The sequence below is a fragment of the Panthera onca genome, chromosome D2 (genome assembly GCF_046562875.1).
Source record: "Panthera onca isolate mPanOnc1 chromosome D2, mPanOnc1 haplotype 2, whole genome shotgun sequence".
In the NCBI taxonomy this organism is placed as follows: domain Eukaryota; kingdom Metazoa; phylum Chordata; class Mammalia; order Carnivora; family Felidae; genus Panthera; species Panthera onca.
In genome coordinates, this window is record NC_138349.1 from 73,952,999 (window position 1) to 73,974,084 (window position 21,086).

Consider the following 21,086-nt stretch of genomic DNA (forward strand, 5'->3'; position numbering starts at 1 on the left):
ATTTACATAGACCAATCATAACATCCATATATAAAGAGCTCTTTAAATCGACCAGAAAAATACAAGCACACCAATAGAAAAATAGGCAGATGATTTGAAGAGAGGATTCATGAGAGGGGAAATTTAAATGGGCTTTAAGTATATGAAGACAGGTTTATGTCATTAATTATCAAAGGAATGCAAATTACAATGAGATTTCATATTTGACAAAAATCTGGCAATTCGATCAAAATTGGGGGAAACACAAGTAGTACTTAATAATGACTTGAGTATAAGGAAATAAGGAAGTAGGGAGATTTTATAGTCTCCTTCTAGGACCATACACTGGCACACCATTTCTGGGGGCCAGTTTCACAGTGGGTGTCAAATACCTTATAAATGTCCAGAATCTGCTTTCAGTGGCTCATTCAAAAAAAGTATCAGAGATGTACATAAAGATGCATGTATAAATGTATTCTTTAGGGCACTGTTGCAAAAAAAAGGGGGGGGGGATTTCAATAACAGAATCAGTACAATTTTGGTATATCCATACAATGTAATGCTGTGTAGCTATGAAAATCTAATTTGCATAAAACATTCAAAGACAGAAAGACATTCATGACGCAAGGTTGGTTGAAAAGAGCGTGAGGAGAAAAATACTTGAAGTTATTAACAATTGCTATCTCTACGTAGTGGGAGTGATCGTCCTATTATTTTCCTCTTCTTATAATTGAAAAAAAAAAACCCACACATTTTTAGAAAGGGTTGTTTATACAGTGATAAGCAACACAAAAGGATCGAGCAAGCTGACATCTACTGTCCAATCTGAGCTTCTTTAAAATGCAGGATCGGGTAGACGTCATGGCAACATTTTTATGCCAGTGACCTCCCCACAGAGCCAGGAGTGACAACCCCAGACAGTGGTGACCTCTCTTCTTTCATATTCTTGGAGCACTGGTGTGTGACCTGCCCACCTTGTCTCAATACTACCTTGTGTCAAAATAAAAATCACAGCTGACGAGAATCTGAAGATGATCTGGCTCATTCCCAAAACACTGTATCTGAGATAGGTGAGCCCAGAAATGCTGATGAAGTCAGCGTTCATTTCTGCATTAGGCTTTTTTTAGGATGCTAGGGAACAGTGAGGTACTTAGGTCATTTCAAGGTAGCAGTCCATGGGTCACCTCAAAGTAAAGACAATGGCAAATAAGAAACACAGTGGACACCAGATACACTCAGGCCATTTAGGAGGCAATTTGGTGGCCAGCTGATCTTGAAGTGTCTTCAGTGACAGACAGCCTCCACTCAGAATTTTAATACTGACATCCCAGTGACTCAGTCATTCCACCATTTCTAGCTTTTTTTCTCACAGTCCCTCTCTTCCTCTGATGATGTCTACCTATCATCGTTTCTACTGCTCTTTGCTTTCCAAGGTCTTTTTAGGTATCATTCAGCATGTGCACACTATTAATGGTTATATTCTTTCCATAGAACATTCGACCTCCTTCTTACTCACCCCAAAAAGGTCTGATTGGTTCAGGAAGTTACCAGACTAAACGGATGCACCTTCTCTGCCTATCAAAGGATGCCAGTCCAGGCAAATCCACTTTTTCAGGGTAGTGGGGCATTTGGTATGCTGAATGTTGTCCAACGCATAGGAAATTCCTCAGAAGGGAGCTGAGGTCCACAAGTACTAAAGTTTTCCAGAGAGGGCAATGTAAGGTGCAGATTTCTTGTTTGACCTTTCCGATACTACATCCAACCTTTCCCCAGCGTACATTCCCAAGGGTGCTCCAAACAAGCCATTGTCCCATGCAATTGTATCAGAAATGCAAAGCTGAGAGGAATGAACAGCTCCTCTCATTTACTGGGAAGAGCAACATACTTGCAAAGTTTGACCATTCACATATCACTGGGGGGTGGGGGGGGGGGGCGGGCGGGGGCGGTGGTGAATTTTGTGTGTGGCTCCGCTGGGCCAAGGTACAAGATATTTTGCTTTAGATGTTTCCATCTTTCTTTCTTTTTTTTTTTTTCTGATAAGATTAGCATTTAAATCAGTAGGTTTACAGTAGATTCGCCTCCATAGTATGGGTAAGCCTCATCCAATCATTTGGAGGACTTAAGAGAAACAGACTGACGTCCTTCAAAGAGGAAACCCTGCTTTCAGATTCTTCCCTGAGTAGATGCCAGCCCCCTCTGCAGATTCTGAACTTGCCAGCCCCCCTAATCATGTGAGCCAATTCACCTGAGCCAATTTCCTAAAATAAGTCTCTCTCTCTAATTATTGTATAATAATATATGCAATTATACACCTGGTAGAAGGTCCAAACAATCCACCACTACGAGCAAGGAGAAACTTTGTAGAGGACGGACGAGTAGGATACAGCAGACAAATACGCAACAAGAAAGCGCATGTAACACACTCCAAAAACACTTCTTGAAGTACCAGCCCCTGGGGGCGCCTGGGTGGCTCAGTCAGCTAAGCGTCCGACTTCGGCTCAGGTCACGATCTCGCGGTCCGTGAGTTCGAGCCCCGCGTCGGGCTCTTTGCTGACAGCTCAGAGCCTGGAGCCTGTTTCAGATTCTGTGTCTCCCTCTCTCTCTGACCCTCCCCCGTTCATGCTCTGTCTCAAAAGTAAAGAAACGTTAAAAAAAAATTAAAAAAAAAAAAAAAAAGAAGTACCAGCCCCTGTACAGTGTAATAATATATACAACTATATATTTATATAATATGCATTTATATATGATTAATATAATTCATATACATATAATATCATATATATCAACATAACTTATACATATTCTGTTTCTCCGGAGAACCCTGACAACCACAATTAATAACAAATTACTTGGGACTCAGTTAATAATAATTTTTTGACTCCGGGATTATGAATCAGTGAATTAATAACTTTTCCCAAAGTTGTCTAGTTTGTTAGTGGGAGAATCAGAATGAGACCTCCTGACTCCCAGCTCAGAGCTCCTTCTCACGCTCTGAGAATGAGTCAGTAGTTCCATTTATAGTCCAGCTCTGTGCTATCCATTATTGAACGGTGAGCTAAGATTATCATCTGAGCAGGTCACTGTCTGTAGGGTCTTAGAATCTCTTTGGAGTGACAAGGCAGACACAAGTGAAATAATTAGGGAATGCCACAATCAAATTCTAAAAGCAAGAGCTATCCTTTCTAACTCAGGAGATGCGAATCACATGTGGCTATTTCAATTTAAGTTATTAAAGTTACATAAAATGATAAGTTCAGTTCCTTAGCTGCATTGATCAATCACATTTCAAGTGCTCAAAAGCCACACATGGCTAGCGACCACCACATTGGGCAGCACGGATAACAGACATTTCCATCACCTCAGACAGTTCTGTTGACTGCCCTGGGCTGGCAACTAGAAATCCTTTCAGAGATGAAAGGAACCGAACCATGTTAAAAGTGAACTTGGCATGGGTAGCTCAGTCGGTTAAGCCTCTGACTCTTGATTTTGGCTCAGGTCATGATCTCCTGGTTCGTGAGATCAAGCCCCGCAATGGGCTCTGCGCTGAAGGTATGGGGCCTGCTTGGGATTCTCCCTCTCTGCCCCTCCCCTGCTCACTCTTCCTCTCTCTCTCAAAATACATCAAAAACATTTTTTTTTAAAGTGAACTAGGCATAAGCCTCCACACTTAAATTTCTACAGAAGCTCTGCAGTACTTTCTGAATTTAGTACAAAATCCTTATCAGGCTAAAAGAATCCCTTAAAAATCTCATTCCCTGCCACCCTCATTCCCAGACTCCATGGCCATACCACCTTTCCCTGAAATAGACCACTCTCAGGGCCAAATTTTACTTTCTTCATAAAGGCACAGGGAGGCAGTCAGTTAAATGTGATGGCCAGAAAACACGCCTTTGTCCCCTATCCCTCCCCAGCTCCTGCTAAGATGACAGCAAAGGAGTTTTTAAACCATGAATGACTGAGGCAACAAAGCAAAGGCATACATAGACGAGGGAAAAAAGTCAATGTGCTTACCCACTTTGAGAAGATGGGAAAGTGATGGACAAGTGGTTAGCAGGGATGGACAGCTGAGTTCACAGTTAGCAGAGATGAAACCTCAGCCTGTGGAGGCAGCGTGTGGAAGCCAACAGGAAGCAACCTGGTGGCCGATACAGAACCTTGGGAAAAGTCCAATACGGAAGTGCTAGGTGAGCATGAGCGGCTGTAAGAAGTAGGAAACCTGACTAATGTCTTTGGAAGAAACATTCCCCAGATGCCATCCCCCGCTCTGTAGAACCAGGCTAATATCTCCCTCATGCCATTTGGCTTGTGAGTAAACCAAGACATTTTGGGGAGAGGGGTAGCTATCACTGTTACCACAGAAATAACAGCATGGTCACGTGACAATGCCCGTAGGCTGTGTCACAGAAGAAATATACGTCCTCTGTACGCACCAGAGTCCGAGAAGAAATATAAAACATAGTTCCTGCTCTCAAAGATCTTTCTTTCTTTTTTTTTTTTTTTAACGTTTATTTATTTTTGAGACAGAGAGAGACAGAGCATGAATGGGGGAGGGTCAGAGAGAGGGAGACACAGAATCTGAAACAGGCTCCAGGCTCCGAGCTGTCAGCACAGAGCCCGACGAGGGGCTCGAACTCACGGACCGCGAGATCATGACCTGAGCCGAAGTCGGCGCTCAACCAACTGAGCCACCCAGGCGCCCCTCAAAGATCTTTCAACGAAGAACAACTGACATGTGACGATACGGCATTCAACCAGTTACACCAATCGTTTATGAACTCCATTGGGTATGCAAACCCTGTGAATTCTGGAGGCGTTCAGAAACAAACCGAAAAACCCTGGAACTGAAATGGCTGGGAAAGGTTGGGAAAAAAAAGAGTGATCAAAGTTTGCAGATGGTAAGATTTGGATGAAACAGTCATTTATATTCATTGTTTCTAAGAAATCAGAATTCTCTAGAAAAACTCAACAGGTGTTGGTTTATCTGCTTGCTCAAGTGGTCAAAATGAGCAGCCTATATTCTGTGTCACCCATGAGGACTGAATTTATTAAAGATTGAAAGCCTGCCGGGATGCCTGAGTGGCTCAGTGGGTTGAGCGTCTGACTTCAGCTCAGGTCATGATTTCACGGTTCGTGAGTTCGAGCCCCACATCGGGTTCTCTGCTGTCAGTGCAGAGCCTGCTTCGGATCCTCTGTTCCCCCTCTCTCTCTGCCCCTCCCCTGTTCGTGCTCTATCTCAAAAATAAATAAACATTAAAAAAAAAAAAGAAAAAAAATTGAAAGGCTGCCTCAAATCTGGCGCTCCGTTTGGGGAATTTTACTAATCAACACCATCTTAACATTTTGTGATGTTTTCTTTATTGCTGAGAATTATTTTGCTTTGAATGTACTCAGTATCTCTTTTCTACAAAATCACAGAGCTAAAGGTGGCAGCTCCACCAGGGCAAGAGGACGAGGAACAGAAACAGAACTATTCACACTCAAAGGGACACCAGGATGTGTGTCAGCACAGAAACCTGGAACAACTTCTAAGCACCTCAGACCAATTACCTTACCTGTGAATTCAATTTCAGGATAAATACCCTAATGCCAAATGGTCTTATGTCTGAAAAATAGCCTTTATACTTGTTTGTTTGGGACTGTTTTTTATTGTTATTTTTTTTAAAAATTTTTTATGTTTATTTATTTTTGAGAGCGACAGAGAGAGAGACAGAGAGAGACAGAGCACAAGTGGGGGAGAGGGCAGAGAGAGAGGGAGACACAGAATCCGAAGCAGCTCCAGGCTCCAAGGTGTCAGCACAGAGCTCAACATGGAGCTCGAACTCATGAACCGCGAGATCGTGGCCTGAGCCAAAGTTGGACGCTTAACCGACTGAGCCACCCAGGCGCCGCATTGTTATTGTTAATTATGGTAAAAATAAATCCCGTCGTATTTACTACTTTAACCATTTCTAGGTATACAGTTCAGTAGTGTTAAGAATACTCACATTGTGCAACAAACAGCACATCTCCAGGATTTTGTCATTTTGCAAAACTGAAAATCTTTACCCATCCCCTAAAAATCCCATCCCTCTGTCCCCCCCAACCAGCACTCTATTTTCTGTTTCTATGAATTTGACTACGTTAGCTACCTCATAGAAGTGGAACCATCAAGTATTTGTATGGGTATAAGGTGATATCTCATGGTGGTTTTCATTTCCATCTCTTTAATGATTTATGGTGTTGAGCATCTTTCCATGTGTTTGTTGGCCATTGGCATATCATCTTTGGAGAAACTTGTATTAAGGTCCTTTGGCCATTTTTTAAATTGGGTCATTGTTCTTGACTGATGTTGAATTATAGTTCTCTATACACTGTGGATGTTACTCCTTATTAGATATATGATTTGCAAATATTTTCTCCCATTCCAGAGATCGCCTTTTCAGTCTGTTGATTGTGTCCTTTCACGTACAAAAGTTTTTAAATGTGATATCGTCACATTTGTCTATTTTTGCTAATGTTGTCTATATTTCTGGTGTCATAGCCAAAAAATCCAAGCCAAATCTGATGTTGTGAAGATTTTCCCCTAAGGTTTCTTCTAGGACTTTTATGGTTTTAGGTCTTATGCTTAGGTCTCTAATCTATTTTCATTTTTGTATATGGTGTAAGGATCCGACTTTATTCTTTTGCAGGTGGATTTCAATTTTCCCAGTGCCATTTGTGGAAGAGACTATCATTTTCTCATTGAGTGGTGGTCTTGTTTCCCTTGTTTGAATTACGTGACCATATACATGAGAGGTTTTATTTTCTCCCGTTCCTAACCTGCTGAAAATTATTTATTGAGCTTGCCTAATGCCAAGGAACAAAGAATGTTTTTTAAAAATAATTCAGAGTTGTTCAATGGATGACTTTTTCTTCGGTGGCTTTCCTTTTTTTTTTGAAATCTCACAGAAATATAAAAGACACATCAGGATGAATTAGACCATTTAAAAGTTCACTCAGATAGAAATATAATTCTCTTCAGTCAAACTCAATACAAATTTGAATTTCCATAGATGGCAAATAAGAGTAATCATTGGTCTTACTGAATGAATTACTTAAATTTCTTTTAAATATCAAAGGTATACATGTGAAGGAAATATTGTTGAATTATACTACATTCTAGGTACTGTTATCCCATTTAATCTTGCTTCCATCTAAAGCGGTGACTATATGTTGTTTTTTTTTGTACTCCAAATAGTGAGGGTATATTTGGCTTATGTTTCTGCAAACAAAGACCCTGTCTTTTTAAAATTTTCCAAACTAACAGCTTTTGAAACAAAGAAGATGGCTGAACTCCAAATGATCAGTAACTCCCACTCTGGTTAGAATTATATATGATTACATAGGATAGTACAAAATAATTGTAGCTCAAACAGATGGAATTTATTTTTCTCTTTCATAAAAGAAGTCCAGAAATAGGTACTCTGGGGGCGCCCGGGTGGCTCAGTCGGTTAAGCTTCTTGATTTTCTTGATTTCGGCTCAGGTCACAATCCCACAGTTCGTGGATTTGAGCCCCACATTGGGCTCTGCCCTGATAGTGCAGAACCTGCTTGGGATTCTCTCCCTCTCTCTCTCTGTTCCTCCACTAGTTGTGCTCACTCTCTCTCTCTCTCTCTCTCTGAAAATAAATAAATAAACTTTTAACAAATTAAAAAAAAAATAAATAGGTATTCTAATTTTTTTTTTAATGTTTATTTACTTTTGAGAGGGAGAAACAGAGAGACAGAGCAAGAGCAGGGGAGGGGAAGAGAGAGAAGGAGACACAGAATCAGAAGCAGATTCCAGGCTCTGAGCTGTCAGCACAGAGCCTGACACAGGGCTCGAACCCATGAACTGTGAGATCATGACCTGAGCCAAAGTCAGACACTCAACCGACTGAGCCACCCAGGCGCCCCATAAAAAAAAAGATACAGGTATTCTAGAAAGGACATTGCATCTGCACAGGGGTGGGAGTGCAGGCTTCTTCTCTTGATGTTCCCCATCCATCCTCCAGCAAGTAGCAAAGAGGGGAAAGAAAAGCCCCTTCCCTGTATACCTTTGTTTCTTACATCCCATTGGCTAGACTTTAGTCACCTGATCCTCCATAAGGAAACAGTGGCTTATGTCAGTACTTAGAAAAGGTTTCAACAAAATGATAATCCTTAATGCTTTACTAGACAAATGCTGACTAGTACATGTAAGTAATTAAACCCTCTTCCAAACAGTCTTTTTTTCAAAAAAATTTTTAATGTTTATTAAACATTTTTGAAAGAGAGAGACAGAGCACAAGTGGAGGAGGGGCAGAGAGAGAGGGAGACACAGAATCTGAAGCAGGCTCCAGGCTCTGAGCTGTCTACACAGAGCCTGACGCCTGACTTGGGGCTTGAACACACGAACTGTGAGATTTGGACCTAAGCTGAAGTCAGATGCTTAACTGACTGAGCCACCCAGGCACCCCCAAACAGTCTTTTTGAAGTTGGGTTACTTTTCCCTTTGCTGCTACGTGTAAGGAAGCGTATCCTCTTGAACCTGTCAAGTACAGGGAACTTCTTTCCCAGCAGATCACAAGGCAATTCTTAGAGGCTAGTTCTTAAATTGAACTTGTATACTTAATGGACCAATGAAAAACTTATTTTAAAATCTAATTTTGCAAGCTTTTTTACACCACAATACCTGGATGGATGGGAGACTAGAAATGTAGCCATTCTCCAGCTGTCCATGGATTCTATGTCTAAGGAAGAAAGGGAAGACACATACTGGGGGATAACTAATCATCTCTTTTATATGCCCTAAATGGCCTGTCCCTTACTAATGTTAAAGCAAGGACAATAATAGTAAAGCCCTTCCCTGCGATGCATCTCATGGCACATCCTCAATGATACAGCAAAGGATTTTCAAAGTAACACAAATCTTGTCGTGTTCCTCTCCTACCTTTTTAAAAAAATTTTTTAATATGAAAATTATTGTCAGATTGGTTTCCTATAACACCCAGTGCTCATCCCAAAAGGTGCCCTCCTAAATACCCATCACCCACCCTCCTCTCCCTCCCACCCCCCATCAACCCTCAGTTTGTTCTGTTTTTTAAGAGTCTCTTATGCTTTGGCTCTCTCCCTCTCTAACCTCTTTTTTTTTTTCTTCCCTTTCCCCATTAACTTCTGTTAAGTTTCTCAGGATCCACATAAGAGTGAAAATATATGGTATCTGTCTTTCTCTGTATGACTTATTTCACTTAGCATAACACTCTCCAGTTCCATCCACGATGCTACAAAAGGCCAGATTTCATTCTTTCTCATTGCCAAGTAGTATTCCATTGTATATATAAACCACAACTTCTTTATCCATTCATCAGTTGATGGACATTTAGGCTCTTTCCATAATTTGGCTATTGTTGAGAGTGCTGCTATAAACGTTTAGGTACAAGTGCCCCTATGCATCAGTACTCCTGTATCCCTTGGGTAAATTCCTAGCAGTGCTACTGCTGGGTCATAGGGTAGGTCTATTTTTAATTTTTCGAGGAACCTCCACACTGTTTTCCAGAGCGGCTGCACCAATTTGCATTCCCACCAACAGTGCAAGAGGGTTCCCGTTTCTCCGCATCCTCTCCAGCATCTATAGTCTCCTGTTTTGTTCATTTTAGCCACTCTGACTGGCATGAGGTGATATCTGAGTGTGGTTTTGATTTGTATTTCCCTGATGAGGAGCGACATCGAGCATCTTTTCATGTGCCTGTTGGCCATCCGGATGTCTTCTTTAGAGAAGTGTCTATTCATGTTTTCTGCCCATTTCTTCACTGGATTTTTTGTTTTTCGGGTGTGGAGTTTGGTGAGCTCTTTATAGATTTTGGATACTAGCCCTTTGTCTGATATGTCATTTGCAAATATCTTTTCCCATTCCGTTGGTTGCCTTTTAGTTTTGTTGATTGTTTCCTTTGCAGTGCAGAAGCTTTTTATCTTCATGAGGTCCCAATGGTTCATTTTTGCTTTTAATTCCCTTGCCTTTGGGGATGTGTCAAGTAAGAAATTGCTGCGGCTGAGGTCAGAGAGGTTTTTTCCTGCTTTCTCCTCTAGGGTTTTGATGGTTTCCTGTCTCACATTCAGGTCCTTTATCCATGTTGAGTTTGTTTTTGTGAACGGTGTGAGAAAGTGGTCTAGTTTCATTCTTCTGCATGTTGCTGTCCAGTTCTCCCAGCACCATTTGTTAAAGAGACTGTCTTTTTTCCACTGGATATTCTTTCTTGCTTTGTCAAAGATTAGTTGGACATACTTTTGTGGGTCTAGTTCTGGGGTTTCTATTCTATTCCATTGGTCTATGTGTCTGTTTTTGTGCCAATACCATGCTGTTTTGATGATTACAGCTTTGTAGTAGAGGCTAAGGTCTGGAGTTGTGATGCCTCCTTCTTTGGTCTTCTTCAAAATTACTTTGGCTATTCGGGGCCTTTAAATTCTTTTTTAACGTTTATTTATTATTGAGAGACAGAGCATGAACAGGGGAGGGGCAGAGAGAGAGGGAGACACAGAATCAGAAGCAGGCTCCAGGGTCTGAGCTGTCAGCACAGAGCCTGACATGGGGCTCAAACCCATGAACCACAAGATCATGACCTGAGCCGAAGTTGGACACATAACCGACTGAGCCACCCAAGCGCCCCAATGCTCCTTTCCTACTTAAAGCCTGTCAATGGCTCCCCAACACTCTCCAGGATAAAGGATCATTTTACATGACAGCCAAGGCCAGCTTCTCTACACTGCCCGCCTTTTCTCCTGACCTGACCTTACATCCATTGTTGGTGCTGCCTGTCTCACATTCACCGTTAATCCACTCCTGTCCTTACATCTGCCCCTCGTCCAGCCATGTCCCTACATCCATCCTTTCCTCCAGCCCTGCACAACTACTTGTGATTCCTCAAAACCACCCTGCTTTTACCCCCCTGCCCTTGGGATATGTTGGTGTCTCCACCCTCTGCCTTTCCTATCCCTTGGCTGAGTAACCACCACCTCCCCACAGACCTTTTGTCATCAAATGCGCTCAGATGCTTGAAATCACAACACCTACTTGCACAGGAGAGAAACGGCTGACCCGGAAGAACTAAATCTCACAAGAGGGCTTCCTGGATATGGCAAAGATACTGTAGCGTCTTTATCTTTCTGGTAAATTTCCCAGGCAAAGCAGGCATGAGACCAAAGACTGTGCTTTAGACATACTATGACTCAGGTACCTGAGCAGGGGCAGAATGGCATAAGGTGGGTGCACAACCAGGCTAACCTGGGAGATGGGGAGTGGCTGAGTGCTTTCTAAGACTTCACCTGCAATTCCAAAGTCAAAAATGATCTGAAAACTGAACACTTTTTCACAGGTCGATTGGCAACATAATCTAACCTGAAATAATACGAGGCTACTTTAATCTTCATCTTATTTAGTGCAAATATGCACGCATTTTATGGAAGAAATGTTAATGTGTTTGATTTCTGGGTTCTGCCCCGCGCCCTGTTGGAGTGTGATATAATACAGAATTAAAAAACAAAAACAAAAACAAAAACAAACAGTGAGCTGATTTACAGCCTCAAGAGCTTTAGCTAAGGAATTGTGGAACTGTGTCTCATTTCTCAACAGTTAAGACCATACTAGCTCCCAGTATTGGGTCTGTACTTGAGTATACGTATATCTTTCAAAGGAAGGAGTAGGAAGGGAATTGGTCCAGTGGGAATATAAAATAAGAAACTTGACAGGAGGATTCGTATTCACCCCTGACTGTGTGATCTGATGTCAGTGTTCCCCGGGGCGTACTTTTGTCTTTCTCTCCCAGACTGAGTTTACAGGCCAGAGCAATGTGTTGAGAAGTGAATCTTATTCCCTGAGGTCCTGGGTGTCTCAGCGCCTAGGGACCGATCATCAGCCCCAACTCATTCAGCCTTCATTATGGCCCCTGTGCCTTGCACCTGGCTTCTGGCAGAATGTCCTCAGGCACGAGCATGCAGACATGTGGGTTTGCAACACCTAGAAAGTTTTGTTTGTCTTCTGAGATACGATCTATACCTTCAAGAAGAAAAAAACCCAACTTCTCGATAAGTACTTGGCTAGAGACTTAATTTAGGTATTGCATGTTTCATTAATAGGGCTCCATTAAGTTCTTGGAACATAAATTGATAACTGTATGAAAGGTAACATTTATGCATTTAAAACATCAATGCAATTTCTGTACAGGACCTGGAAACAAAAGTCTTTTTTTTTTTTTTTTTAATAGATTTTCCCATGTTCAGAAGCTTGGTGTATATTTTCTTGAGCCAGGCAGTACCGGACCAAGGCAAAACCGATTAACATCCTATTAAACTATCATAGAAGGACAATTATGAGATTGAACTAGAGTTGTAATTATATTTCTTCTGGTTTCTATGACTTCCAGACTTAATAACTGTTCCTAGGAAAATGAGGTATTTCAGATAATAAATGAGGATCGCAGGCAATGATTTGCTAATATTTGATAATACTGATTCTAATTTATTATTAGGAGTAGTGACTTAAGCCAGAGAAAACTCAAGTTTTGCACAGTACTGGCACAGTGCCTGAAAAATGAGATGTCTGCTCGGAGGGAGCTTTGGTTTTTCGGAGAAATGCATTCATTCCTCCTTCAACATGATTTACTGAATCTTTACCATGTGTCGGCACAGCGCCAGGTCCTGGAAATATAAAGATAAATGGGCAGTATCTCTCCCCTTGAGGCGGGATGGATTTGAGGACAATGAAAACAAGAATAGAAAGAACAAAAAGACCTTTAGGTCTTAATGATATAATGTCGTAAACTGTGTTTTCATTTTCTATCACGGGTGGAGCCTGTCATACATCTGTTCCTGTATTCTGCGTCTGGCAGAATATAGTTGGGCTAATTAATTGAAATGGAAAACTAAAAAGAAATTAATAAATCCATCATTAAGTGAACTACAGGGAATGTCCCTAAGGACAGGGAGCCTTTCTCTTTCTATCTTTGCTAACTCATTACCTCACATCTGAAGTTTGCTCTTACCCCAGGGAGCTCTCAAAAAAGTACTGAGTGAGTGCATGGGTTTTGGGTTTTTTCGTTATTCTTCCCGGAGTTAGGTCACTAATGCCTGTCTGATGTGTAAGAGGCACTGCGGTGATGGGATTATATTTTCCCTTTTTGCAGGCCGCTGGGTTACCATGGTGACTATAACCGATCACTGCCTTCCAGTTAATTATTTTTTTTCCTAGTTACAATATAACTGCTTCTGGGTTCCATTTGTGGGAAAAGAGCTGGGAATACAATGGTAGGTCACCACTCAAACTCCAGTGCCATTTCAAAAGCAAGAAATAACATGCTAAATTGAATCCTCATGTCTTTGTCATGAGTCTTACACTGTCCTTTTCATTGCCAACGCTAGTCTCTCACAAATAGCTGCAAGTACACAGAAATATACTAAAGTCCAGAAAATAACACAAACTGTATTACTGACACACAATGAAAAACCTCTTCTAATACAGCACCAATCATCGGGTTGATTTCAAAAACCCTAAAATTAGGGCAAGTTGGGATGACAGTATGTGAGAAGGGGAATTTTGTCACAAAGGAGAGCAAACGCAATGTGTGTTCGGTTTGAACACATTTTATTATAAGTGCATCCAGATTTGCAAACCTCCGAAAGGAAAGAAATTTCCTCTGTAGTCAAATGCAGCCATGTTTAAAGCAGACGGCTCTTCTCCATAGTTACGAATCAGAAAAATAATTTCAAGGCAGAATAACTGCCTCAAAGTTTAATTTCCTGGTTATAACATCAGACTCAGATGTGCTTTCAATATTACCTCTTTTAGGGGCTCCCAATTTCCTAGCTTCGCTATAGAAAACATTTTAGCACAGATTTAAGAGATTATAATCAAAGAAATGTAAGAGGACAGAAGGAAACAGTGAGGGGAAGGGGGAAATAGGGCATGGAGGTAAAGGAGGAGAGGAAATAAAAGAGTAAAAGGACGAAGAGATTTACAGGTCACATCACTCAGCTTAATGCTTTCCATGAATAGTGCATTTCGAAACTGTTGCTTCAACACAACTAGGAATCAAGTGTAAGTTACATGATGTAAATACACCGCCAAACCTTCCCGCAGCTCCTGCTGTCTCGCCCAGGAACGTAGAGCGACGTGATAAATATTTCAGTTCCCCAGAGCAAAGATTTTCCAATAGTTCCATTAGATGCTGCAGTCTCCAGCAATACTAATAATAACAGCTAACACTTCTATAACTCCCACTGTGTGCAAATCCTTCCCTAAGAGCTTTACATTATGTCAGTCAATCCTGAAGACAACCCTAATTGATAGTTATACCATTATTGCCCCCATCTTACAGATAAGAAAAACAAGGCACAGAGTAATTAAGGCCAAGAAGCTAGTAAGTAGCAGGATTGGAGTCTTGCTCCAGAATCCTGGTTCTGACCCACTCTGCTATACTGCTTCTCAAGAAGGCTTACCCAATGGACATCCCCCAGGTTCTGGCCCCAGAGAAATCAGAAAGGTTTGAAGCTCCCCATTAGTCGTGGGAAATTTGGCTTACAGTCATTTAAAATTTCCCATAATGAGTTGGCCTTGTACAGGTTTTTTTTGGCTCTGACGCTGGGTCTCTCCTTGACCATGAAGGAAGGTGTGGGGTCAGGAATATTAATACTGAGGATCAAGGCAGTAGAAAACACTCCAAGATATAATCAGCATCATGTTCCCTGAAGGATCCTATTTCTCCAGGATCTCCAGAGTATTTATACCTTGAATATTCTAAGTAAATGCAGCTAAATATAACTTGTAGGAATCACAAGATATAATGGTTTTCAGAGCAGAGAAACACAATTTTAAGCAATTTGGCGAAAGAGCTCATTGGAATGCTAAACACCTAGAGAGGGCTGATAGTAAACAAAGGCCAGACAGACCTGGGTTTCAGCATCCAATAACCGATGTATCAGGGACTTAACTCCACACAAAATCATTGCTGGAAACTAGAGGGCACAAAAATCTGAGGCTTCAGGACTTCATATCCAAATAGACAGTAATGTATTTTCTGAAATTTTGTACGCCTTGTAAACATATATTCCTCTTTGAAAAGCTGAACTCAGACTTTGGTTTTATTTTAATATTTGGTAACTTGATTGGAAGTTAGTAGGGATTAGTGGGTCAGCCATCAGGAAAACTGAGATCTCTGCGTGTCCCTTGGATTCCTCTAAATACACAAAGCTCACTATAGTAACAAGGGATGATATCAGTTGTTCTCTTTGATCTTTCTAAGGTTCTACAGATTTATAATTTGTATTCTGCAGTTTTGTGCTCAACTGTGCATCTCACTGCATTACTTGTTTATTAATCTTTTTCCCACAAAAGAAAGGTTAAATACCCTGCTTGCAGAAACCATTCATTCTACCTCTGCAATATCAAAAAAAAAATGGCCCCACAGGGCTCCCGAGTGGCTCAGGTCCTGATCAGCTCAGGTCCTGATCTCAGGGTGGTGAGTTCAAGCCCCGCGTTAAGCTCCACGCTGGGTTTGAAACCTACTTAAAATAATAATTACAGTAACAAAACAATAATAATAATAATAATAATAATAATAATAATAATATAATAATAATAATAATAACAGTAAAACATGGCCCCCGTGCTTCAGTCTCAGAAGGTGGTAAAGTCCACACACCAGGAAACTGTTTTCCAACTGCTTGAGTCGTTTACCTCTTTTGATTAAATGCCAGGAAGGAAACACAGTCTTCAACAATTGTTTCCTAACACCTTCTCTTTTTCCCCTCGTGTCTGCTGCCAAGCCACAGTGCTGCAGCCTCTGTGCCTTTTTTTTTTTTTTTTTGTGCCTTTTAAATAAAAAACAGACAAACACAAATCCTCGCTGCTAACAATTCTAACTGTTAAATCTATCAAAAGACGCTCCTTCCCCCCCGCCTTTTCCCCCTTTCTTTTTAAATTGAAGTATAACTCATATGCCACGAAATTCACACTTTTAAAAAAAGTATGCGATTCAACGGTAGTAAAAAGCATATTCGCAGAGTTGTACCTATCCACCAGCACTACCTAATTCCAGAACATTTCATCACCCCAAAAAGAAATCCTATACCTATTAGCAATCACTCTCCACTTCCCCTCCACCAGCCCCTGGCAACCATTAATCTTTCTGTTTCCAAGGATTTACCTGTTCTGGACATTTTACATAAATGGAATCATACAGTATATAGCTTTGTACATTGGCTTCTTCAGCATGTTTTCAACAGCAATCTATAGTGTAGCATACACAATTTCATCCTTTTATGACAGAATAATAGTCCATTGTATAGATACACCACATCTGCTTACTCATTCACAAACTGATGGTCATTTGGGTTGTTCTTGAATTATTTTCTAAAATAAAATCATGGGGGCATCTGGGTGGCTCAGTTGGCTAAGCATCTGACTTCAGCTCAGGTCACGATCTCGCGGTTCGTGGGTTCGAGCCCCCTGTCGGGCTCTGTGCTGACAGCTCGGAGCCTGGAGCCTGCTTCGGATTCTGTGTGTCCCTCTCTCTCTGCCCCTCCCCTGCTCATACTCTGTGTGCGTCTCTCTCTCTCAAAAAGAAATAAGAAACATTAAAAAATTGAAAACAAAGAAGTAAAATAAAATTATTAAATAATGATATTACTTATCTGTTGCTGGCATAGCAAATTGCCCTAAAACTTAAGCAACTTAAAATAACAAACATTGGAGCACCTGGATGACTCAGTCAGTTGAGCATCTGACTCTTCATTTGGGCTCAGGTCATGATCCCAGGGTCACCAGATCGAGCCCCCAGTGGGGCTCCAAGCTGAAGGTGGAGTCTGCTTAAGACTCTCTCTCTCTCTTTCTCTCTCTCTCTCTGCCCTTACCTCACTCACGCACATCCATGCACACACACACTCACTCTCAAAAAATAATAATAATAACAAATATTCATTATCTCACATATTTTCTGAGGGTGAGACATTTGGGAACATAATGGTGACGTGGTTCCGGTGCAGGGTGTCTCATGAGGGTTTAGTCAAGGTCTCGGCCAGAGTGATGGTCATCTGAGGATGTCATCGTTAAGATACACTTCCAACCCACTCGTGCAGTTCTTGCCGGTGGATGGACGGAGACTTCAGTTCCTTACCACGGTCCACCTCTGATCCTTAAAAATGCACGTCTGTCTCACATGCCAACTGTGTTCACCCCATCCCAACATCCCCCAGGGTTTCAGCCCATCAAAGCATCAACTCAAAGTCCAAAATCTCATCTAGATGATCTAAATCAGATATAGTTGAGACTCTGACTATGATCCATCCTGGGCAAACTTCCCCTCCATCTTCAGATCTGTGACATTAGAAAATGTTCTCTTTTTCCAAAATGCAAAATGGCGCAGGCATGGATACGGGTTACTGACATGCCTCGTAAAAGGGGGTGGGAGGGGGAAGGAAAAAAGGAATCCTCAGTCCCAAGCAATTTCAAAATCCAGCTGGGAAAACAACATTAGGTTTAAGTCCTGGAAATAATCCTTCGTGGTTCACAGCTCTGCCCTCTGGGCTCTGTTTTTACTCTCTGGGTTTCCAGCCCTGCCCTCTGAGTCCTTTAATAAAGGAAGCATGTATTAGACGCTGAGTAGTTTTATCAGTCTGTTTTCTGTCTGTAGAATTTTAAGAGTCCAACAGCCTTCTTTCATTTCACTCTGTGTCCCTTTCAGTCCAAGGGGCCAGGGTTTCTGGTGGTACATGAAATTTTCAAGAACCTGGGGTCTCCTGCGTAGGTCACAGAGAATCATACTGTTAGACAAAAGGCTCATCCATAGGTCTTTTCTAGATAATCCTGCCTCTATTGGTGGCTTCTGCTGAGGGCTGAGGAGATCCATGAGTCCCGTATGGAATCCCTTCAAAGAGTTCTCCGTGTGACTGAATACTGTGATCTTTTGTTCCTCCCAGGCCCTAGCAAAATGTTGTCCAGCCACTCCCCTGGCTTCCTCTCCAGAGCACACTTTCCTCTGAATCTCCAAATCTTAGCATTTTTTGCAGTCTGAAACAATTGGGAGTTTCCCAAATCATAGGATATTAGAAGGTGGAGGAGGGACAGTAAAGTATCCTCCAGACAGAGAAGGCAATTTGCGATGGAAAAACAGTGCAAGCCACTCTGGACCATTGACAGAGTTTTATTCAAGGTAACTTACCAATGGTGGGGGGGGGGGGGCGGGGAATCAGGTGGACAAATGAACCAAGCATTAGGCGCCTAGTCTCTGCCCCCCATCTGGACCTGCATCCACTGGCTTTATGGAGCAAGAGGCATTGTGGGGAGGTCAAAGAGTAGTTGTCTAAAGTGTGCCACCTGTGTATCACTTTAGGGAGGCTCAGAACAAGCCTTCCTGCACCGCAGTCTGGGCATATGGTAACCTCCAAGGGGCCTGGGACATGAAGCCCGAAGGAAGGTCGTTGCATGCACATGAACAAGATGGAGGGCCAAAGATGGAGTCAGTGCTGTCACTGCTCCTATAGGTGCTGATTTAGTTCTTCCCTCAGCTGATTTCTTTCTTCTCGCATTTCCCTGTGAGAAGCAAGACAAGACCAGGCTGCACCTTCCATAGTTTCCTTGGAAAGCTGCTCAGTAAATATCCAAGGTCATCACGTACAAGTTCTCCTTCCAGAGACAATAGATGCTGGAGAGATTGTGGAGACACGGGAACCCTCTTGCACTGTGGGTGGGAATGAAAATTGGTGCAGTTGCTCTGGAAAACAGTGTGATGGTTCCTCAAAAAATTAAAAATAGAACTACTCTATGACCCAGAAATAGCACTGCTAGGAATTTACCCAAAGGATACAGGGGTGCTGATGGGTAGGGGCACTTGTACCCCAACGTTTATAGCAGCACTTTCAACAATAGCCAAATTATGGAAAGAGACCAAATGTCCATCAACTGACGAACGGATAAAGAAGATGTGGTTTATATGTACAATGGAATACTACTTGGCAATGAGAAAGAATGAAATCTGGCCATTGCAGCAACGTGGATGGAACTGGAGGGTATTATGCTAAGTGAAATAAGTCAGTCAACAAAAGACAGATATCACATCTTCACTAATATGTGGAATTTGAGAAACTTAACCGAAGACCATGGGGGAGGAGAAGGGGGAGAAAAAGTTACAGAGATGGAGGGAGGCAAACCATAAGAGACTCTTAAATACTAAGAACAAACTGAGGGTTGATGGGGGGGGTGCAGAAGAGCGGAAGTGGGTGATGGGCATTGAGGAGGGCACTTGTTGGGATGAACACTGGGTGTTGTATGGAGACCAATTTGACAATAAATTATATTTAAAAAAAAAGTTCTCCCTCCACATAACTTTAGGTCAAAACTCAGCTAAGTATTCTACCCTGTCTGGCAAGGTTCTCTTTTCTTTCCGTTTCTAAAACCATGTTCTTCATTTCTTCCTGAGCCCTCAGCAGCAGCACCATTAACGTCCGTGTGTCTACAAGTGGTCTGTCTATGATGATTCACATACTTTGTAAGACACGCTGGGATTTCTCCATGATGCTCCTTACTTCCTTCTGAGCCCTCACCAGCAAAGTCATTTACATCCATACTTCTACCAGCAGTCTATTCAGCACAGCCTAGGCTTTTTCCGTCACGTTCCCCAAATCTTCCAGGCTCTACCCAGGACCCCATTCCAAGGCCCCTTCCATATTTTCAGGTATTTGTTACAGTAGCACCCCAACAATGGTGCCAAAGTCTACATTTGTTTCCTGTGGTGGCTCTAACAAATTGTCACAAACATGATGACTTAAAATGATGCAAATTTATAATCCTATACTTCTGGAGGTCAGAAGTCCAAAATGGGTCTTACAGGGTTAAAATCAAGGTGTCAGTAGAGCCACGTTCTTTCTGGAGGCTCTAGGAGACAATTCATTGAGGTGCCTTCTCTGGATTTCAGATGCTTCCTGAATGTCTTAGTTCATGGCCTCCTTCCCCGCTCTTCCAAAGCCGGCCATGTTGCTTCCCTCTGACTCTGCTTCATTCCTCACATCTTTCTCTGAACCTAGCCAGATTTTCTAATTTTAAGGACCCATGTGATCATATTGAGTTCCCCTGGATAATCCAGACTACCACCCTTCTCTATCTCAAAGTCCTTCATCACTTCTGCAAAGTCCCTTTTGCCATGTAAGGTATTATATTCACAGGTGCCAGAGATTATGACATGGACATCTTTGGGGGGGCATCATCCCATCTGTCATAACAAGTTTCATTAAATTTATTTCTAGGTATTTAGTGTGTTTTGATCCTACTGGAAATGTTTTTATAATTTTGGCTTTTAATTGTAAGCAGAAAATCAATTGATGTTTGCATATTAACCTTGTATATAATGACTTTCCTAAATTCATATACTACTTAATATAAGTCACAGATTCTTTTGTATAATCTGTATACATAGTTACATTATCTCTGAATAATGATAGCTTTAAAGTTTATGACATTTAAAATGTAATACATATATTTTTTTTCTTAATGCACTAACAACTCTAGCATAATGTTAAATAGAAATGATTGATAGTGGACACCCATGTTTCTCAACTCAAGGGAAAGCACTCAATGCTTGCTATTTATTACCTATGATGTTAGTGATGGGTATTTTGTAGATAAGCTTCCCTGGAACATTTTTCTGGCATTTCCTGCTATTCCTAATTTGTTCCATGTTTTCTTTTTTTAATTTTTTAAATGTTTATTCATCTTAGAGAGAGAGACACAGAGTGGGAGTGGGAGAGGGGCAGACAAAGAGGGAGACACAGAATCCGAAGCAGGCTCCAGGCTCTGAGCGGCCAGCACAGAGCTCGACACAGGGCTTGAACTCACAGAATGCGAGATCATTCCCTGAGCTGAAGTCAGACGCTTAACTGACCGAGCCACTGTTCTGCGTTTTCAGCATAAGACGGTATTGGATTTTATGAAATATCCTTCTGCATTTATGAAATGATCACATGAATTTCTGCATTATCTTATTAACATGGTCAAAACACTGGTCTTCCTATGTTATAAATCCATAGAATAAACCCATGGGTCATGAGAAATTATTCTTTTTATGCAATGCCGGATTTGATTTGCTACA